Source organism: Mustela lutreola, chromosome 10 (assembly GCF_030435805.1).
Source record: "Mustela lutreola isolate mMusLut2 chromosome 10, mMusLut2.pri, whole genome shotgun sequence".
NCBI lineage: Eukaryota > Metazoa > Chordata > Mammalia > Carnivora > Mustelidae > Mustela > Mustela lutreola.
In genome coordinates this window covers 79466233-79484977 of record NC_081299.1, presented here as the reverse complement: position 1 = coordinate 79484977, position 18745 = coordinate 79466233, and the positions used below count along the sequence as shown (strand labels likewise).

Here is an 18745-nt window from a genome sequence, read left to right as displayed (position 1 = left end):
AAATAAAATCTTAAAAAAAAAAAAAAAAAAAAAAAGGAATCTATCATAAAGCCTTAGGGATCATTGGTAACACCCTCTAATCCCTTCAGTTTCAAAGCCTGAGACCACATTTCTCTCCAGTCCATGCCAGCAAATACCTTGGACTATATAGTGGAAAATGTCTGGAAATGCCCAAAACAAACTAAAGAAATTAACCAGTATTCTGAAACCACCTATGGATTACAAATAAATAAAGTTATCAAATTGCCCTTTTATCAAAAGAGGCAATTCATCTTTATTCCCCCCCATTCTATGTTTAGCATTACTCTTATTTCTATGGATTTACTCTAGATTACTAACAGAGTACAACTTCTTCCACCTCCTTGCCTTCATTAACCCCTCACTTCCTTTCCTAACACATTCATCCTTACACAGCTTCTATGAAATGTGCTCTCTCCCCTCAGTGGTATGCCCTAATTAAATGCTATCTCATATCTAAATTCAAGAAAACTATTACTTTCTGTTTCCTTCAAGTACTGTTTTTTTAATTCTGTAAAATGTTTAAAGTTATTTTACCTTATTCATTTGGGAACACAAGGAAAACACCCTAAATTAAAGTTGGCATCACCCAGCTAAATGTCCACACTATTCAGCATAAATCAAACGAATTATATGTTGCTCCAAGGTTCTACTGTATAGTGATGAAATAATAAATACTAAATTTACTCAGTGACCTTACTTTTATCTATAAAATTATAGCTTTAATGCAATATAATTAAAAATAAGTATGCATCACAAAGTGTTATAATTTTTTTCAGAAGTCCTATTTAATATTCAATCCTTGTTTTTCTAATTACTTTGACACAGCCTTGCATCCAAATGAAGTCCCAATAAAGTACTTTTGGTAAAGCACCAAGGGTCATGACTATTTAAAAAAAAACTTTCTTCACTAAAAAGCAGAATAATGACTTTGTTGTCCCAGTTTGGGCTTACTCTATAGCTCGGACTTTCTGCCAAAGTTTCTCCAGCACTTCTGAATACCAAAGTACTACCAAAAACATTCTTAAGATCTAACACAACTGACTTTTCTCATTCTTAGATTCATATGAAACTAGAAATATTTTTTAAGCCTCGTGGAACTAAAAAATCAATTTGTAATTCAGAGACATCTACCAAAGTTAACAGGAATAGTTTAATTTTCAAATGAACAACTTAATTATTTGATTTGTTTCCTTGTGGTTTTAATGGGTGGGTTTATTTTTTTAAAGATTAATTTATTTGAGTGAGAGAGAGCAAATGGGTGGGAAAGGGAAGGGGGAGAAAGAAAATCCTCAAGCAAACTCCTCACTGAGCAAGGAGCCTGATGCAGTGCTCAATCCCAGGACCCCAAGGTCATGACCTGAGCTGAAATCAAGAGTTAGCCACTTAACTGACTGAGCCACCCAGATGCCCCCTGTTCTTTAAAAATGGATGCAAACTTGTGTATTTGGAAAACTTACCTATTACCTTTTAAATTTCAACTAAATTTTTTTTTTTAAGATTTTATTTATTTGTCAGAGAGAGCGAGCGAGCGAGAGCGAGCACAGGCAGACAGAGTGGCAGGCAGAGCCAGAGGGAGAAGCAGGCTCCCTGCAGAGCAAGGAGCCCGATGTGGGACTCAATCCCAGGACGCTGGGATCATGACCCGAGCTGAAGGCAGCTGAAGGCAGCTGCTTAACTAACTGAGCCACCCTTCAACTAAAATTAAGCTTTCAGTAACTTCAAAATCTCTATAGATAATTCTTCCAATACCTAGCGCACATTATTTTACTTCTTACTTCTCTTCCTACTACTTTCTCAGCAACTCATTCCAACGGTCATCCCCATTGTTATTAGCAATAACTATAAACATCTCCTCCTCCAATAAATTCCAAGACTCTAATTCTCAGATGGTCAATCCTGTCTGCCAACTCACAAACTCCAGTACTCCAAAGCCAATAACTTTTGGTTGGTTTTTTGATTTTTTTGTTTTTGTTTTGCCTTTTTTTTTTTTTTTTTTTTTTAAAGTAATCTCTACACCCAACATGGGGCTTGAACTCTCTACCCGGAAATCAAGAATCACATATTCTACTGACTGAGCCAGCCAGGTTCCCCAGGGCCAGTAATTTTTGACCCCACAGAGACTTTAATCCACTGATTCTGACAATTTCTACTGCCCATGCCCCTCTGTCTTCATTTCCATCTTGACACAGCCTGGATTCCATAAGCCATCACTGTAATCACTCCATCCAAATAGCTTCAGGTGTCTTTGCCCTCTCTTGCTTTGCCAAATTTCAACACTGATTTTATACTTAACTCTTTACCAATCCTTCCTCGTGCTGCTGGAAAAAGGTGGGATGGGAAGGAAGGACAGACAGACAAGGCAGAGGAACCAACCAAACAACCACACTGACTGGTCATCCTTTGAAAATGTGTGCTTACTAACTCAAAAGGCGTAAATACTACTTAGCCTGAACCCATTCACCATCCCATTATCCCAGCCAACTATCTTATACCCTTTCAGCTTAAATTTACACCACTTCCTATCCATTTCTCTTTCAACCAATAACCTTGCTTCCTACCTGACTAAAAGACACAATCAGAAGATAATTCCTCAGGGCGCCTGGGTGGCTCAGTGGGTTAAGCCGCTGCCTTCAGCTCAGGTCATGATCTCAGGGTCCTGGGATCGAGTCCCACATCGGGCTCTCTGCTTAGCAGGGAGCCTGCTTCCTCCTCTCTCTCTCTGCCTGCCTCTCTGCCTACTTGTGATCTCTCTCTGTCAAATAAATAAAATCTTTAAAAAAAAAAAAAAAAAAAAAAAAAAAGAAGATAATTCCTCATTCTCCAACTCTATTTTTACCATGAACACTTATGTGCTTTTATTCTGCCCTCCTGCTTATTACTTTGGATAGATACACTATCTACAACTTTAGTGCTTCTGCCTACCTGAAGAATGAGTGCAATTTCAGGTTTAATCGTTAAAATGTTTAAGACCCTGAGCCTACAAATGCTTGATGTATTTCAGAAGAGTAAGAAGCTGAATAAGCAAGCTACAGATGAATGAAAATAGGGAAAAGTAGGAGTTAAAATGGGAAATGTATGGGGTCAGAATTGCACGAGCTCTACCTTCCACCATAAGGACATGGGCTTTAACACTGATTGAGATGAAAACACAGTGGAGGTTCTTGAGCATGACCTGCCAGGACTCAGATTCTTAAACAGATCACTCTGGCTTCTATGTTGATTTTTTTTTTTTTTAAGATTTTATTTATTTACTTGACAGAGATCACAAGTAGGCAGAGAGGCAGGCAGAGAGAGGAGGAAGCAGGCTCCCTGCTGAGCAGAGAGCAAATGGAAAGACAGTCCATGCTTTATAATAATGCATTTAATATAATAATGTTAAAATGTCCATACTACCCCACCCAAAGCAATCTACAGATTTAATGCAAGCCCTATCAAAATACCAACAACTTTTTTTCATGTAACTTTAACAAATAATTCTAAAATTTGTATGCAACCACAGAAGACCCTGGATAGCCAAAGCAATTTTGAAAAAGAAAAAACCAAAGTATCATAATTTCAGACTTCAAGTTATATTACAAAGCTGTAGTAATCAGTATGGTACTAGAACAAAAACAGACCCACAGATCAACAGAACAGAAAGTCCAGAAATATACCCACAATTATATGGTCAATTAATCTTTAGGAGGTGGCAAGAATATGCAACAGGAAAAAAGACAGTCTCTTCAACAATGGTGTTGGAAAAACTGGTCAGCTACATGCAAAAGAATGAAACTGAACTACTTACTTAAACCATACACAAATATAAACTCAAAATGGATTAAAGACCTAAATGTGAGACCTAAAACCACAAAAATCCTTGAAGACAGCACAGGCAAAGATTACTGACACTGGCCACAGCAACTTCTTTCTAGATATATCTTCTGAGGCAAGGGAAACAAAATTAAAAATATACTATTGGGACTATATCAAAATAAAAAACTTGTGCACAGTGAAGGAAACAATCAAGGAAACTAAAGGCAACCTACTGAATCGGAGAAGATATTTGAAAATGATGTATCTGAGAAAGATTATCCAAAATATAAAAAGAACTTAAAATAACACCAAAAAATAAAATAATCTAATTAAAAATAGGCAGAAGACATGAACAGTCATTTCTCCAAAGAAGACATCCAGATGGCAAACAGACACATGAAAAGATGCTCAATGGAACTCATAACCAGGGAAATGCAAATCAAAGCCACAAATGAGGTATTACCTCACACCTACCTAAATTACTAAAATCAAAACACAAGAAAAACAAATGCTGGTGAGGACGTGAAGGAAAAGGAATCCTCGTGCACAGCTGGTGGGAATGCAAACCAGTATAGCCACTATGTAAAACTAGGCGGAGGTTCCTCAAAAAATTGAAAATAGAATTACTATATAATCCAGTAACTCCACCTTGGGTATTTACCCAGAGTACAAAAATATTAATTTGAAAAGATATATGCACCCTTATGTTTACTGCAGCATTATTTGCAATAGCCAAATCATGGAAGCAGCCCAACTGTCCACTGATAAATGGATGAACTGTTGTGGTGTGTATACACACACACAAATGGATTATTCAGTCTTAAAAAAGATTGAAAATTTTGCCATCTGTAACAACATGGATGGATCTAAAGGGTAAAATGCTCAATGAAATAGGTCAATAAAAGACAAATGATTTCGGGGCGCCTGGGTGGCTCAGTGGGTTAAAGCCTCTGCCTTCAGCTCAGGTCATGATCCCGGAGTCCAGGGATCGAGCCCCACATGGGGCTCTTTGCTCAGCAGGGAGCCTGCTTCCTCCTTTCTCTCTCTGCCTGCCTCTCTGCCTACCTGCCTACTACTTTCTGTCAAATAAATAAATAAAATCTTTAAAAAAAAAAAAAGACAAATGATTTCACTCATAAATGCAATTTAAAGAACAAAACAAACAAAAAATAAGAGACACAACAAAAAAAACCGGAATCTTTAATACAGAAAACTGACGGTTACCACAGGGTTTGGTAGGTGAAGGGAGCGGGTGAAATAGTTGAAGCTCCCTGATAATGAGCTTATCATGATGAGCACTGAATAATGTATGGAACTGCTGAATCACTATACTGTATACCTGAAAATAATATACTACTATATGTTAATTATACCAGAATTAAAATTTAAAAAATTAAAAGTGGCCATCAGAAAGAAAAACATCTGGTTAATTTCTGAATAACTCACTATGTGCACAAAGGAAGCAAATGATAGGATTCTTTGGTAAGTCAAAATTGAAGGGATTAAGTAACAATTTTTTCATATTAGGTTAGTCACCACAGAGTACATCATTATAAGCTACAAATTTCTAAAGAGCACATAAAACCAACTTGATACAAAATATTTTCAGAAAAGTGACAAAATTTTATGGGGCACCTACGTGGCTCAGAGTCTTTTGTCAAAGGCAAAGACTCTGCTTCAGGGCTCCATCCCAGGACCCTGGGATCGTGACCCAGGGTGATCCCTGCCCAGCAGGCTCCCTCTCTCTCTGCCTGCCTCTGCCTACTTGTGATCTCGGTCTGTGAAATAAAATCTTTAAAAAAAAAAAAAAAAAGGTGACAAAATTTTAAAATCTCTAACCTATATACTTCTAAAATAACCAAATTCAGAAAAGCATGTGACTCTTGATTTAGGGTCATGAGTTTGAGCCTCACACTGGGTAGAGATCACCAAAAAACAAAAAACCACCGAGAAATAAGAAATAAAATAACCAATACAAAAAATTCCTCTTTTCTCTGAATACCCAAATCTCTTAAGGTACAGCTTATGCAGTACATTTTTTTCAATTATATATTTTTCTTTTTATGGCAAAATATACCCAACATGCAAAAGAATGTATGCAATGAATATGTAGTTTAACTTTCTTCTTTTAAAGATTTTATTTATTTATTTCAGAGAAAGCGAGTAAGAGAGAACATGAGAGGGGAGAAGGTCAAGAAGGAAGCAGATTCCCCATGGAGTTGGGAGCCCAATGTGGGACTCGATCCCAGAACTCCGGGATCATGACCTGAGCCCAAGGCAGCTTGTTTATCAACTGAGCCACCCAGGTGCCCCTCCAAATGATAACAAAAATGTAGTTTCTACTAGGAAAACATTTTCAAAATTTATTTAATACTAAAATACGAATTTTAATACCAATACCAATATTATTTTGGCATTTACTTCATTTACAATAGAAACATTTGTTTTAATACCAGTATTCTGAAGTGTTCACTATTTATAATGCCTTAAAAAAAATAGGCGAAAAAAAAATCAGTGAAACTAAAGCATTTAAAATATAGACTATGGGGGGCACCTGGTAAAAGGTGCTAAAGTCAAGGCCCACATCTCACTCCATGCCTTGCCTGCTTGAAATTCTTCTTCCTCTCTTTCACCCTTTGCCTCTCTTCCCTGCATGTGCAAGCTCTCCCTCTCTCTAAAATTTTCTTAAAAAATTAAAATATAGACTACAAATATATTTTTATAAATACAACACTAAACATCACAAAATAGCAACTTTCACAACAAATTTACAAAACAATGTAAAACATAGGGTTATTTTTAACATAAACTAGCATATTTAATAAAAAATATTCTAAAATAAACTGAAGAGTACATAAACTGATGATCATTTAATTATGACACTTGAAGATAAAATTTCATTTGACATTTTTAAAGTAATCTTTCATTGAAAGAGCCAACAGCATTTTTTTTGTTGTGTATATTTTTATGCATTTTTCCAGCTGCTGATACACTTTCTATCTGAAGACAGCAATGAGGAGATAGCTACAAGCAACCACCACATATCCATCACATATTTTCCTGTGATGCTTTAATCTTCAAGTAATCTCTTGAAAAGCTTTTGAGAAAATCTTTTGAACTGTCTTTTGTTTCAACGGGAACTAAAATCGTTTTTTACTGTTAGAAAAGTTATAGCTTTTACTTCAAAGGAACATTTGTAGATTGGTGTTTATCTCCTTTAGTTTCATCATGTAGAGATGGAGGTTCCAACACATTTATCTATACATCATTTTAGTTCTTTCATGCTCATAATCTCTGAATTAAATTATAATTATTCTTGCTACAGAGTTATACTTTATCAATTATTTTCAACTTCCTCTTGAAAATTATGTAATTATAGAATACTAACCTTTAACCTGAAATTCTAATGTGGAGTACATAAACAACTACCTGGTTACATCTCAAGATGCAAATGATTCATATTTTTTAGATTCCAAAGCAACTGTGTTATACTAACAAAAATAGTGGCAAATCAATGCATTAAAATAGCATATGATATATTGGACCTGTCTACGGCCATACCACCCTGAACGCGCCCGATCTCGTCTGATATATTGGACCAAACATCAATACTTCAATAACTATACACAAATAGACTACTAATGTTTCCAGTGTTCATTTAAAGCATTTATTCAGCTTTCAGTAGACTACAAGCTCTAAATGCAGGATCTATTTATAATTCTTTGCATCTCCTGCCCAGAGCAGTATTTTTTTTTTTTTAAGATTTTACTGATTTATTTGAGAGAGAGACAGACAGACAGAATGAGCATCCATGAGTACAGGGGGGAAAGGGGGGACAGAGAGAGGGGGACACACAGGCTCCTGGATGAATGCGGAACCCAATGCAGGGCTCCACACAGAGCTGGATCCTGGGACCCCAAGATCATGACCTGAGCCAAAGTCAGACACTTAGCCAGCTGAGCCACCCAGGTGCCCCCCACCTAGATAGTATTATTTAGTATCTCTTGACCTCTGAACCTCAGGCTCCACAACTGTAAAACTGGTCTAATTACAGGACTCCAAAATGAGACCACTAAATGATATAAAGCATTCAACACAGTGCTTGGCACTGGTGTCTATTATTACTCATTTATTCAACAAGTGAAAGAGTGCTAAGCTTGGCACTAGGGACACAAGGTTAGCAAAAACATACTTAGTGAGAAGGAGAGTTAGTAAATTAAATAATCACAATTTCGCTTTAACTTCATTGGCTAGTATTCTCAGAATAATTAAATACTGCAGTGATGGTTAATTTTTTGTGGTCATATCTGTATATCTGAAAGTGATCAACATACAGATTTTATGTCTTTAAGCAAACAACATATGAATACTGTATTTACAAGACATTTAAATTACAAGATAACTTTTCTCTGGAGAAAAATTCATTTAAAAATGAATTTTTAAAATACCTTTAAAATTATTCTACTAACCCAAAATAAATGTACATACTATCAGAATGTTATCTGTTCTATGTAACAATGGTCGAAGGACTACACCTATAAATTATCTAACATCTACTTTAATTCTATCACTTCTGACAATACCATAACATCCATATTGATGATCCATCTTCCCACCTGTCCCTCTCATTTCAGTTCTTTGTAATTTGAGGATCCTACTGATTTTCACTTGCTTCACTTCAGCCTCTTGTTTAGCACTGCTCTGCTTCGCAAATCTCAAACTTGAGCCCACAGTAATTCAGTGGTTTCTTAAGGGTAAAGCTGAGACTACAGAATAGGATTAACTACTATAAATCTAGTTTTACGTTATACTCTTTTGCCCTGGCTCAGATCCTCTGGTCATCAACTTTTTTCCTTTTTTTAAAGTATTTTATTTATTTGAGGGGCACCTGGGTGGCTCAGTGGTTTAAGCCTCTGCTTTCAGCTTGGGTCATGATCTCAGGATCCTGGGATCAAGCCCCACATCGGGCTCTCTGCTCAGTGGGGAGCCTGCTTCCCCCCCTCTCTCTGCCTGCCTCTCTGCCTACTTGTGATCTCTCTCTATCAAATAAATAAGTAAAAATCTTTAAAAAAAAAAAGTATTTTATTTATTTGAGAGAGAGAATACAAGCAGGGTGAGTGGCAGGGAGAGAGAGAAGCAGGCTCCCTGCAAAGCAGGAAGCCTGATGCAGGACTCAATTCCAGGACCCTGAGATGATGACCTGATGCTTAACCGACTGAGCCACTCAGGCAACCCATCAACTTTCATCCAGTCCTTGCTACCTTTTATCCTGGACAGCTCTGTGCCACCATTCCTCTACCCTCACACCAATAACACAGTATCATTCCCCTGGAGCAGACATTTTCTCCTCTGTCCTGACACCAAAGAACATGATTAACAAAGGCAGGGTCAAGAGAAGAACCAGTCCCTATGTATACAACATTCAAATTTTTAATATGAACATTCTCTAGAACAGTACTAAGCGCATCTCTTTATATAATCTCTTTGATTTCTTGGTTTTCTTTCCCCTGAGTTCATTCTCCTTTTTATCCTGGCCTTCTTCCCCTTTCCCCCATTTCATACTCAAATTTAAAACTGTGAGCACAATTTAAGTATGAAATCTAACCAAGAGATCATATGTCTAGAAGGGATATCAAAGGTCAGCCTCACTATTTACACATGAGAAAACTGAAGCCAAGATTATGCTATTTGCCCAAAGTAACAGAGCTCAATTAATGATACAAGTGTCTTGTTCCTGTTTTGTTCCTTCAAATTAGTACACTTAGGAGGCACCTGGATGGCTGAATCCATTGAGACTGACTCTTGATTTCAGCTCAGGTCATGACCTTGGGTCCTGAGATCAAGCCCCACGTCAGCTCCATGTAGGGCTCCTCACTTAGCTGATAACCTGCTTAAGGTTCTCTCTCTCTCCCTCTCCCTTTGCCCACCCCTGCACTATCTCTAAAATATATAATTCTTAAAAAAAAAAATTAGTACACTTAAGTAAGTAAATGCTCTCAAAGACTATATTTATTATTTAAACTTAGTTGTTGGTATGTATATTCATGGGAGTAACTCCAAAGAGTGACCTTACACTATTCCTAGCATATAAAATTATGGTTTAAGTACTGAGATAATTTAGCTGTGTCTATATATGCTCTATTATATTTGGAAGAAGCAGCACTGGCCCAGACTGAAGTTTTATGGTTTATTTTCCTAAACGTATCAGAAAATTTTAATCTGTAGAATCAAGAAATTATAATTGTTAATACTGAAGTATATTTTTATATGATACAAAAGTATTATACATTAATTTTTTTTTAAAGATTTTATTTATTTCTTTGACAGAGATCGCAAGCAGGCAGAGAGGCCGGCAGAGAGAGAGAAGAGGGGAAGCAGGCTCCCTGCTGAGCAGAGAGCCCGATGCAGGGCTTGATCCCAGAACCCTGAGATCATGACCTGAGCTGAAGGCAGAGGCTTTAACCCACTGAGCCAGACAGGCACCCCGTATTATACATTAATCTAATCACAAGAGTCTCTTAAGATCCAAAAGCAGGAATATTCAGAAAACATACATGACTTAGTTCTTTATTCTTTCTTTTATGTAATGCAATTATATTATTGGTGTTAGGCGTGGAGTAAAAAGGAAATGGCCAAGTAAATGAATTCTCTTGCATGTTACCATAAAACAGGCACTATGGGGGCGCCTGGGTGGCTCAGTGGGTTAAAGCCTCTGCTTTCGGCTCAGGTCATGATCCCAGGGTCCTGGGTTCGAGCCCCGCATCAGGCTCTCTGCTCAGCAGGGAGCCTGCTTCCCCTCCTCTCTCTCTGCCTGCCTCTCTGCCTACTTGTGATCTCTGTCAAATAAATAAATAAAATCTTTAAAAAAAAAAAGCACTATGAATACCACTTTAAATTTACACGGCCACCTTGCCCTTTCCATATCGATTCTATAGGATTCTTATTTCAACCTCAAAAACTGGCTTGTGAGCAGGTGGGGTAGCTAATACCAGCTTTCATTTCATATACCATCACCATACATAGTACTCTAAGTGAATAATATAGAACTTCAGAGTTTTTTGTTTTTTTTTTTTAAAACTTCCTGTTAAGATTGATCCCTTTTTACTCCTAAAACAGCACTGGAGTAAACTTTACACTGTACATGAAAATATACTAACAAGTGTTATATCTATAAAGTAAGCTCAAAGACTATTAAAATTCTTTTTTTTTTTTTTTAAAGATTTTATTTATTTGTCAGAGAGAGGGAGAGAGAGCAAGCACAGGCAGACAGAATGGCAGGCAGAGGCAGAGGGAGAAGCAGGCTCCCTGCCAAGCAAGGAGCCCGATGTGGGACTCGATCCCAGGACGCCGGGACCATGACCTGAGCCGAAGGCAGCTGCTCAACCAACTGAGCCACCCAGGCGTCCCTCAAAGACTATTAAAATTCTTACCTAGACCTTTAATGTCTAAAGCAAAATGACCGTCAACAGAAAAGGAATAACTTGTACTTGTTTATGAAATTACAAGAAAACCAAGAAAAGTTGGAAAGGCAAACAAAAACTTTCAAGTTAGCACTATGTTTTTTTGGCAAATTTGTATTCAAATGAAATAGACTGAAATTTTACATACAATACTTTCCTTTTTCTTCTCTCAATTTATCTTCCTACTTCTGAAAAGCACTGAGGAAAATGACCAAAAGTTATTCAGAATTAGACTGTTTATTCATAGGTGGCAAGGAAATACAATAAAGTGCTAAAAAGGTATTATAAATGGACAGCAGTCTGCTTTGTTGTATTCCCAGCTCAGAGATAAAAACCTATTTTGAACCTCAATTTCTCTTCAGCTTTACTATGCCTTCATTTAAGCACAGAATACAATTAATTACAGGGTTGTAAGTATGACTTAATAAATTGATTAAATTTCTTTGAGAACTGTTATTTTATCCCATAATTAACGGTCCATTAGTTTCCTGAATTTTTCTTCTTAAAAATTCTTTATCATTTCAGCCATCAATACTGTCTTTCTTTCTGATGGTATTAATACCAAATGATTATTGACAGGCTGGTAGTGCTAATGATTGAATCTAAAGTGTGCTGTCATTAAAATATTCAGAGAGTAGTAATCAAGTGACTGAGATTTTTAGCCAAAATCTTATATAGGCCTATGTTAACTGAGGTCTATCTAACTGTTTATGTAGAAATGAAATAGAAGTCTGTTCTATAATACAGAGAGACACCTACAACAAAAGAGGGGAAGCTTCAGCTACTTATTAGTTACGCACTTCTACTACAGCATTTATCTGGAGTGATTCTATGGTAACACAGATAAGATTCTTAGTAACATGCATCAAAAGTAATCAGGATTTTTTTTTTCAACAGTTCTACTTTAAACCATTATTTGATCATGCGCTAAATGGAAGATTCGAAATACAGTCTGGAAACCTTATTAAGTAGAAACTTGGAGAGATTAATAAGCTGCTTCTTTAAATTAAGAGGATTTGGGGGCACCAGGGTGGCTCAATCAGTTGGGCATGTGCCTTCAGCTCAAGTCTTGATCCTAGGGTCCTGGAATCGAGCCCCATGTCAGGCTCCCTGCTCAGCGGGAAGCCTGCTTCTCCCTTTCCCTCTGCCTGCCACTCCCCCACTTGTGCTCTCTATCAAATAAACAAAATCTTTTTAAAAATAAAATAAAATAAATTAGGAGGATTTCAAATTAAAAGATCCTGAGAGACCCAACTTGTAGAGCCCCCAGTGTTCAGGAGTAAGAATGTATAAATATGGTTGAAAGGATATATGCTCCAGTACCCCAAAGCATGGAGGAAGTTTATGTGTACTATCTCATTTAATCCTCACCCACAACCCTCTTAAGTCAGTAGTATTATCCTTCTTTTGTACAGAGAGAAATGTGTTCTCAAAGGTTAAGTGGTTTGTGAAGGGTACGAAGTTGGGAGTCTTTGCATTTGACACTGCAGGAAGTCAAAAGCATTAATGATTTGTATTTGTATTCAGACTCAGGCCGGTATTATGTGCGTAAACACGTGACTAATAGAGGTTTACTCATTTCTTCTTGCCAAGTGGTCCCCAGTTCAGTAAAATCATTAACTGTGAAGAACTGCAGTAACTTAGGGAAGTGTGAAATAGATTTAGAAGAGTTAGAAATTTTGATGTATGATTCAAGGGCTGCCTTTTGGAAAGCAAACCTCAGTATGTATCTGAATCATCAAGTATCTTTCCTGTCAATGTGACTGTGTGAATTAAAGAAAACTTGAGTCAAAATTAAACTTCCCCTAAGAAGAAATATTTTGGGGATTTTTCAAAGTTGCTATATAAATCTCAGCATGCCCCAGGTATTTCTGAATGGCTAATTCTGTGTAACATTTATGTCCACCTGACTTGGGAAATTCGTTCTCCTCCATAAAATTGCTAAAGGCTGAAAGATAAAACTATCCAAATCTTGGCATGGATAGGGGCCCTAAACCTAACATTGTAATTCTTGGTAACAGTCAACTCTATAAAAGTATTGACTCTCTCACTTTTTTATGAATGTAGCTGATTACATTTTTGCTACTTTTAAATTTAAATTTTTTAATTACTAAAAATTCATTTATTTCACAGTCTAATGATCAACACTGTTATCCATTAAAAAATGTAAGGACTTATTCATATTAAATTTTTTAATATGAGGTACCACTGTAGAGACAATTCCAAGTTTCCAAGTTATAAAAAGCATGGGGTGTAGTTCTGAGGCTACCTGGAGTACAAAGCAGGAAGAGTGAACAGCCAAGGCAAACTGGGGAAAATGGCCCCTGGATAAACTGTCTGGGTTTGTTACTTGACCTCAGCAGTTGCGCTAAAGCATGAGGTTCCTGGACTTCTGAATTTCATGGACCACCACGATATCAGATTAGATTTGGAAAATGACAAAATACTGTCAACCTTAGGTTTGTTTTATGTCTTTACACTTAAAAATTAAATTTATAAATTACTGCCTCCACTTATCATCATTTTATAAAAGAAATTAATTTAACACAATCCCCCAAAGGAAAATATAATTTCAGAATAAGACAGTCCTTTACATTAGTATTAGTAACTTATATTTTTAAAAAACACCATGTAGTATTTATTTTTCTCATTTTATGCAATATTTGTGAAATGTTTATTGTGAGACCAGCATTTGAGAATCAACTGTCCAAAGAGAAGATTCCCAAACACTGATCATTAGTTAAAAAGCACCTTAGGAGGGCGCCTGGGTGGCTCAGTGGGTTAAAGCCTCTGCCTTCAGCTCAGGTCATGATCCCAGGGTCCTGGGATCGAGCCCCGCATCGGGCTCTCTGCTCAGCAGGGAGCCTGCTTCCCCCTCTCTCTCTGCCTGCCTCTCCACCTACTTGTGATCTCTCTCTGTCAGGTACATAAATAAAATCGAAAAAGAAGCACCTTAGGAGTTTTTTAAAAAAATAATGACTGCTAGGACTCAACCCCAGAACTACTGAATCAATCTCTGGAGTTAGGTACCCAGGAATTTTGATACACAGTTAGGTTTGGGAACATTTGTCCTAATTATATATAAATAAATACAATTTTTTTTAAGATTTTATCTTTACTCTAGAAAACCAATATTGTACTGTGTGCTAAGTAAAAAAAATTTTTTTAACATTTTGTTTTTAAGATTTTATTTATTTATTTGACAGAGATCACAAGTAGGCAGAGAGGCAGGCAGAGAGAGAGAGAGAAAGAGAGAGAGAGAGGAAGAAACAGGCTTCCTGCTGAGCAGAGTGCCCGATGCGGGACTCAATTCCAGGACCCTGGAATCCTGACCTGAGCCAAAGGCAGAAGCCTTAATCCACTGAGCTACCCAGGCGCCCCATAAGTAAAAAATATTTTTAAAAGACTGTATTTTTAGGTAACCTCAATACCTAACTTGGGACTCAAACCTACCACCCCAAGGTCAACAGACACATGCTCCACCAACTGAGCCAGCCAGGTGCCTCATAAACAAGTCAGGCAGTTCTTCTTAACAGTTATGTCCTATCTGGTTGACGCGAGGAACAAAAGCGCCAAGAAGATATCCTTTGGGAAATCAGTGTAAGTCCCGCTTGGAGTTGTTATGTTTATATGGCAGATGTATGAAGAAGAATACATCAATCTTACCTTGGTGGGTGAGGTGTACTAAAAACAACAGTGTGCCAGGAGCTAGAGTGTTGGCAGGAACTAGGGAAGGGTAGTAGGGCCATGGTTCTCCAGTGGGATTAAAGTACTCTCAACACAGGCAAAATAAGCAGGAAGAAACTAAAGCAAAAATACAGGCTTTTCACTGGGACCTCCGTGGCATATAGTACTGTCACTTAGAGCTACCATCTCAGCAAATCCCAAGTTTGGAAAATGTCATTTGTTTTAAGCTCTGTGTTTTTAAGTAAAGATTAACTAAGAAAGTGTTTGACATAGTGTTCATACATAGGAAATGTTCAATATATATGCACTAGTCAATTTTTACTTTAAAAGATTTTTTTTTAAACTATTTTTCTTCCACACTTGGAAAAGGTTTCGAGATTCTGGGAAATGTAAACAATTTAAAATAGGATAGGGTAACGGGTTTAATACATCACACTCACGAGTTCAGAACAAGGACCTTTTCCTCGTGGGAAAAAAACATTCACAACAATAGTAAATAATACAGAGATCTTTCTCAGTTACCAAGAGTTGCAGAAAGAACAAAATTGTTTATAATTTTGTAAGACCCTAATTTTTGACTCTTCAACAGTTAACATTGAGTTTTTATATCAGGTATGCTTTTCAAATATTTTTCTTCAACCATTATCTATATTAATGTGCATTTTGTTCAGTATATACCAGTTCATTTTGGGAGACCTAGTTGGCAGATGAAAATGAATCCCAGACTGAACACTTGCCACCCGCAGTATGTGTAGGACATAGAATAGTAGAGCAGTCTAGAATTCAGATCCTGTAGCCAGACCATGTGGATTTGAGTCCCTATCCCACGTCTTCCTGGCTCTTGCACACTGCTCAAACTACGCAGTCTCTGTGTCTCATTTTCCTTATCTGTAAAGTAGGGAATACTAACAATACCTACCTTATATAGGGTTTTTATCGAAAGTAAATGAGTATGTAGAAAACATAATTGGTAAGTGTTCCATATGTTGCTTTGACTAATTTGGAACAAGTACTGACTCCAGTTTTATAGACTTTTCTGACTTCTCTTTTTATTCTTAATATTTATTTATTTATTTGAGAGACAGAGAGAGAAAATGCAAACCAGGGGGAGCGGCAGAGAGAGAGAAAGGGGGAGCAGACTCCCCACTGAGCCAAGAGCCAGATGCAACACAGGGCTCCATCTGACAACCCTGAGATCATGACCTGAGCAGAAAATGAGTCAGACACTTAACCAACTGAGCCACCCAGGAACCCCACTTTTTGACTTCTTTTTAAGTGAATAAGGATATTATTTTAATTCTCATGAAGTTATCACATACACAATGATGTAACAATGAAGTTGTATCAAACAATATATCAAAACTCCTGATCTTATTTTAAGCAAACTTTGTTTTGTTTTGTTTTGTTAAAAGGTGGCATGTGCTCCAATTTTAAGACAATTTTAACATGCTACCAGATGAGACTAATAGTGGGAAAGCAAGCTAACACAGCCCTGAACACCTGTTAAGTGTTTTCTTGGATATGCCAAAAGTCAAGTCCTCAACGGACCTGAGAATCTTGGGGCTTTTAACTTTCTTTCTTTCTTTCATTCATTCATTCATTCATTCATCCATTCATTCATTTATTTTTAAAGATGTTATTTATTTATTCGAAAGAAAGAGGTCGCAACTGGGCAGAGAGGGAAGCAGAGACAGAGGGAGAAGCAGGCTCTCCCCACCCCACCCCCAACAGAGAGCCTGATTCTGATTTGGGGCTCGCATCCAGGACCCTGGGATCATGACCTGAGCTGAAGGCAGAGACTTTAACCCACTGAGCCACCCAGGCGCCCCTGGACTTTTAACTTTTTAAAGGAGCTATGCGTTGTCATCTATAGCATAAAGTTTTGAGAAGGAATGACTGTCCTTCTTTAGGATTAAATATAGATTATAGATTAGATCATTCAGTGATCTTAATTATTTTGTGACTATATAAATTTTTTTAAAAAATTAATGATTCTGTAAAAATAGGATGGTTTCTTTATTGGCTAGTATTTCAGTTTATATTAATCAAATTTCAAACTGAGTTACATTTTTCTTTTTTTTTTTTTTAAGATTTTATTTATTTATTTGACAGAGAGATCACAAGTAGGCAGAGAGAGAGGGGAAGCAGGCTCCCTGATAAGCAGAGCCAGGACTTGGGATCATGACCTGACTGAGCCACCCAGGTGCTCCTGAGTTATATTTTTCTACTCTTATTTTTATTCTTGCTAATGTCAAGGTACAATATAGAGGCTATAAAAATTAAATACAAAGACTATGTGGATACTTTATCTCTTAATAGCAAGTATCAGTTAATACTGGATGTTGATCCATCCAATAGCTTTCCACCCAACACAGAAAAGATGCATTCAGAGTCATTAAGAAAGACATTGCTCAGTCATTATACATGTGTATGTATGTGTGATTTCTTTCTTTTTCTTTCTTTTTTTTAATAATTTGGATCCTTTTCTTGGTTCTTTTCTTTTCTTTTTTTTTTTTTAAGATTTTATTTATTTATTGTCAGAGAGAATGAACACAAGCAGGGGGAGTGCCAGACAGAGGGAGAAACAGGCTCCCTGCTGAGCAAGGAGCCCAATTCAGGGCTCATCCCAGATCCTGAGATGAGTTGGGCAGAATGCAGACTTCCAACTGAGCCAACCAGGCGTTCCTGTATATGCAATTTCTTTGAAGAAATTCAGAGTTTTTTAAATTACAAAAACTAAATGGACAAATTAATTGCTTTAAGAACTCACTAGCAGATTTCTTTGAGAATAAGCTGTTTTCATTTATTTCAGCTCTGTAAAACTCTATCAATGTCCTACTATCATATTAAAGATACCTTCAACCAGTTCACTTAAAATGATTTAAGATTTACACAACCTACACTCATATCCAACCACTTCTGAAAATCTAAATTACTACATACAGGTTGTATGTATGTCAGGCTTGAAGAGAAATTCACAATCTTTATTAAAAGTTCAACATACAGAGTACCTGCGTGGTTCAGTCTGTTAAGCCTCACTCTTGATTATCAGCTCAGGTCTCAATCTCAGGGTCATGTTCAAGCCCCACAGTGGGCTCCATGCTGGGCATGGAGCGTACTTGGAAGGAAGGAATGAAGGAAGGAAAAACGTTCAACAGTCCACTATATAGTTCTCAGCTGGGGTCAATTTTGACCCCTCCCCACCCAGAGGACATTTGACAGCTAGGGTTAATTTTGACCCCTCCCCACCCAAGGGACATTTGAGAATGTCTGGAGACATTTTTAAGTAGGCTCCACACCCAGTATGGAGCCCAAAGCAGGCCTTAAACTCATGACCCTTAGATCAAGACCTGAGCTGATATCAACAGTCTGACACTTAACCTACTGAACCACTTAGGAGTCCCTGGAGACCTTTTTGGATGTCCCAATGGTGACAAGAGGGAGTAGGGACTGCTACTTGTATCTTGTGGTAGAGGCCAGAGATGCTGTTAAACCTCTTATGGTACACGGGACAGCTCCTACTCTGCCTCAACAAAAAATTACCCTGCCCAAATGTCAATACAGCCAAGTTTGAGAAACCTAGTCTATGATCCTTCTAGAAGATACACTGGTAATCTTAAGATTGGAACCCCAGAAATTATCTGAACACTACATAAGGGAACAGGAATGCTCTGAGTGACCTAGGTACAAAGGGCACATGAGAGAAGCAGGGTGTCCCCCTTATGAGCCTTTACAGGTTTAAAACACACATAAATGAGACAAAGCCAAGAGAGCTTTAAGTTAAA

At 37.3% G+C, this 18745-nt stretch overlaps 1 protein-coding gene across 3 annotated transcripts in view; it reads right to left on the bottom strand.

Moving 5' to 3' along the window:
* FNBP1L (formin binding protein 1 like) overlaps positions 1-18745 on the bottom strand; it is a 100723-nt gene that overhangs the window by 62265 nt on the left and 19713 nt on the right. The window lies entirely within an intron of this gene.